Below are 4,875 nucleotides of genomic sequence, written 5' to 3'. Positions count from 1 at the left end.
GTCTGATCTGCTGTCACCAACACATACAAGATTTGTGTGTTTGAGAAGTTCATTGTCTGTTACTATGGCCAAGCACAGCCCCAAGACAGCTGTGTCTCATTCCTGCATGTTCCAGTGCTTTTCCTTAAAATCACATCAAGTACTATTAACAAAATAAAAGGCAGGTTAAAAAATAAAGCTTAAAATAACTTTAAAAAAGAAAGGACCCCTTTTTTCGCCTTTTTTTTTTTTTTCTTTTTCTTTTTGGATATCTACCTCCATCTGCTGCTTCTAAGTCTAATGCTCAGGAATAAATTAACCAGTCAAGAATACATGTATTCTTCATAAACTGCTATATAAATTAAGTTGTCATGAATTTATTCAGCTTAATCGGCCCATTCTTTTGCCTCAGTTTTGTAGTCTGTTCCTTCAGCATCTATGTTTATTCCTATATATATATTAAAACTATCAAATTCAAGTTCCCTGGTAATATGCCTGAGAGCAAGAATCTACTGTGGAGCTTGCATACCTCCTTATCCTGACAGCATCTTCTATAACTACTTTCAAAACAGGATCAGGATGTAAAAGTGAGAGGGTGAATTTGATGACAACATGGATTTTCACCCAATTTCCATGACAGCACATTTTATGGATATTACTATGTTCAATGCGTTAAGAATGCATTACTGCAAATTTAGCTGCTCTCTTCTGGAAACATGGTAGGAAACCACTGAATATAGTTCCAATAAACAAAAAAATATTTTGTTTTCATATCATTAGACTTTCTACAGGAATGAATAATGAAGAAAAGGTCAAGTTAGATTTTAAACTGATGTTTCAATCTGACAGTTCTTCACAAGAACCCAGTGGTTAAAAACATAGTTATTTTGTAATCTATTGGAATATAATCCCTTTTCTCTATGTAGTGAGGACCAAACTGCTGTGTTAATCACTGAATAATGACATTTCTTTTAAGAAAAATAAGAATGAAGAAATTCATATTTTTATCCTGAAAAATGGTTTACTATGTAAATAAAGTTATAAATATTCAAATCCAGCCACCTAAAGACTGTATCGTAGTACAAATGCAAAAAAAAAGGGGGGAAAAATACATTAGCGTACTCAGCTTTGGTATCTCCTTACTCTTACCCACTTAGCTGTTCAAACCGAGCATTAGTTTAGCCATTGTTCTTTGTTTAGAAAAAAAAAAATCAGATGGTCAAGAAATATACCTAAATCTGTCTTTCCAGAAGTGACTGAGAGGTACAAAAAGATATTTTTAGAAGGAAAAACATGTATTTCAGCTCTTGCAGGAGCAGCTGTGGAATAATCCAGGGATACTGGTAGAGGACCGTCAATATGAATTAAGTTAATTAAGGTGAGTTGTCAAATCCCTCCCAGTTACACTGGCAATGTCATGGTTTGAACAGATTGTTCTCTGAGAAAGAATGACATTTACTCAAAATAGTATAGGTGAGGTGAACAAAAGGCTGAAGTACTGTTGTGTATTCTCTACAGTGGTGGGTGGCTGGTTTTGCAATTACCCCAGACCAATTTTAAACTGGTTTAAGCTCCTTTGGGCCTCTGAGTAGCTGAGGTGGCACAGCATGCACTGCAGGCTGCAAACACACCAGGGAAACCACCCAGCTTTTTCTGTGCTTAGACTATGCTGAATGTTTTCCCAACACAGCGATGCTGCTCTCACCATCTGAGACAGCAAAGCCGAAGCTCAGCTCAGACAGGTCTATACTGGATCACTTGCAGGTGAAGGCATGTGACTTCCCTGGCACATCTAACCCTAATGGCATAAAGTTGATTATATTTCTGTTTTTATTTCCAGACAAGCAAAAAAAGAACATTATATTTTGGCAGGACAGGCATAGCCACACAAAATGTCATACATTGTAATAGACTATTTCATATGAACTCGGTGCAAAATGTGATGATTAATTTTTCATGTTTGTGCTTAAAAATGTCTGGGAGAGTGACCCACAGGTAGAAGATCTCATTGTTTAAAACTGAAGAAGCTACTTGACCCATTGACTGTGTTACTCTGCTAAACCAATAGATATGCAAAATCCAATGGCCAGATGCTCTGGTAGCTAGATGTCCAGTTCCCATTAGAGAAATAGTCATTATGAGTGGACACCCTTGCAAACAACACCAAAAATCACTTTGTACAGGAATGTACACCAACTTGGGCATTTTGTCATGCCGTTACATCTCCTTTCAAGTATAACTTCTGACTTTGGGAAGGAATACCAAAGCAAGGAGAACACCATTTCTCTCCAGTAAGGGGTTTTATATATTTTGATTTAAGGTAACTTATGGTATATGGTAATTTTTCATCTGTGTCTGTCATTTGTTCAGAAGAAATTCTGAATCCAATTTTACGAACCCTAGCCACATGAATAAAATAAACCACTTCTGGAAGTCGTTTATATGCATATGAGCTAGCCATCTGAAAACATCATCATACCCGACTGCTTTCTGAATGTAATGTCATTCTTGCAGATTGGAATTACTTTGCATTGTGATGCATGTTTTAAAAAGCTTTTTTTTAAGGTTCTGGGCATGGCAGAGGTTAACACACATTTGGGCAGCAGAATTAAATGTTACCTCCTAGTTTAGCCAAATTAACATAATTGCTGGGATTATTTAGAGTATTTTTCTTAAAGCTTCTTGTATAGTTGAGAAAGAATAACTTCACCTTCAAATATACATTTCCTTGTCCAGTTCATACATGTGATATATTCACCAGTTATTAATTAAAAGAATATGTTAATGCTCATTTTCATGCCATAAAATCTTCTGCTTTTTGTCCTCAATAAACTATATTTTTTTTGTTAAGCAAGACTCTTAAAAACCTTTATATTTCTACTCAGTGTATACTATATTCATATTTAGACATAAATCCCATTTACCTCAGTGGGTCTCGATGGGATTTTTGCCTGAGGTAACACTAGAAGATGCAGATCTGATGCATCTTCTTGATGCGTTTTGACAAAAACATCTTCACACATTTTAAGTTCTTCAGTGCTGACATCATCGATCCCTTTTTTTCACATCCTACCAACTCAGTGGACTGAATATTTAATAATAGAGGTGATATGGGGCCCCATTGTCTGACTCATATAAATAACATAATAATTTAAACCAAATCTTCTTCCTTCTCTATTGTGCATGCAAGGCTGGAAAATTTATCTAAATGAATACAAGGTCTTTAAAAAAATCCCATATACATGAGAGATAATGTAAAAGAAGCTAGAATAAAATGGACATTTAAAAAAAAAAAAATGAACCAAAGTTTTAATGTTAAAATATTTTGCTGCCACCTTCTGGAATTTCATAAAATGTGCATCTCAGTTGTTTGTAACGGGCATAATCTAGCCTTCAACAGCAATTGCTAACATTATTACAGAAAAAGCATACATATATTTCTTCTTTATTACTTTTTAAATTCTGAACAATTATGTCCAATTTCAACTTCCACAGAGAGATGGAATAGCACAGATTCACATTTAAGGCTTTCATATGTGAATAAAATAGAGGAAAAAAAATTGTGCATCACGCATAACTCTCTACAAATGCCACGAAAAATCAGCACATCAAGCATAATCTGGTCATAAAGAAATACAGGTAAACAAAGCAAGGAGCTGCTCACAGATGATACATAAATATAATCATTCACAATTATTTGTTACTTTAAATCCAAGGTTATTTCTTCTTAGAACTCAGGGCCTCTTTCCCACAGGTGTTTTGTGGCCTTTGCGTAACTGCACTCTTTTAAAAATACAACTCTACATAAATAAACAAGAGGCAAACAAGTCCTAAGGCTCTGGGCTCTGTCCTACATAGTCTCTCCTTGTTCCTGTCAGGGAGATTTTCTTCTGCACAACTTGTGAAAACATAATGCATTTGGGGGAAGATTAATATATGCAAATATAACACCAGTACAGAGAGCGTGTCAGAAGTTCTTTATTATCACTAAGACAACTGGAGCACTAGTCTTATTTTAGAAAAGAAGCAATCAGAAGCATTTGAACTGGGGAAAGAACAGAAGTGTCTGTATCTGTACATGGTCCTGAAGTCAGCACTTGTCTTCTGATGCACGAGGTCAATATCCCCAGAGCATCCTAGGGTTTGGGCACCTCCATCACCCCTCACACAGGGGACAGAGGACCTCTAGGACAGCCAGCTTTGCAGGCACCCAAGCTGCTTAGCAAGCTGTCACCTGGGTTGATGCTCACCAGGCATCTTGCACAACTACCTTTTGGGGAAATAAAAATCAGAGTATTAGGAGGTGCAAGCACCAGGTGATTTACTTCTACGCCACTATCATATGCCTTCACCTCTAAAAGTTTGTTTAAATTACCACACTGGTGCTATGATTTTTTTTTTTTTTTCCCCACAAAGCACTAAAATGAATTTATTCCTTATGGAGAGTGTTGTCGATGTCAGCACTCAAATCCCAAGTGGGAAGTTTTGGACAATTACCTGACTCTTAAAGAGCGGGGTTGATGAACCTGTGTCAGCCCTGTCTTTGGCTTGGCAAGCCCTGAGTGGCACAGAAATATACTATATATACATTTTGTGAGAAGAGGTATGTGGGTTATATGTAGAATATGGGGACAAATAATAAATCTCATTGACTTCAGCTGGTTTCTGCAAAGCACAGGTGAAGTCTGACTTTGGCCCAGGTAAGAACGTTGTTTTGGCGGTGACGGAAGGCCCCAATTCTGACACACAGCCGTGCCTGTCCTCGGCTGCACCCTAAAGTCTGCGCGCCCGGTCACGGCAACCGGAGCCCTCGGGGTCTGGGCTGGGAGGCGGATGCTCAGCGGTGTCAGAGGTAGGGTCAGAGCGCAGCCGCTACCGGGGCCCGCCGGCCTGCTG

The sequence above is a fragment of the Athene noctua genome, chromosome 4, assembly GCF_965140245.1.
Source record: "Athene noctua chromosome 4, bAthNoc1.hap1.1, whole genome shotgun sequence".
In the NCBI taxonomy this organism is placed as follows: Eukaryota; Metazoa; Chordata; class Aves; order Strigiformes; family Strigidae; genus Athene; species Athene noctua.
The sequence above is the reverse complement of the archived record's forward strand: the minus strand, read 5'-3'. Positions refer to the sequence as shown.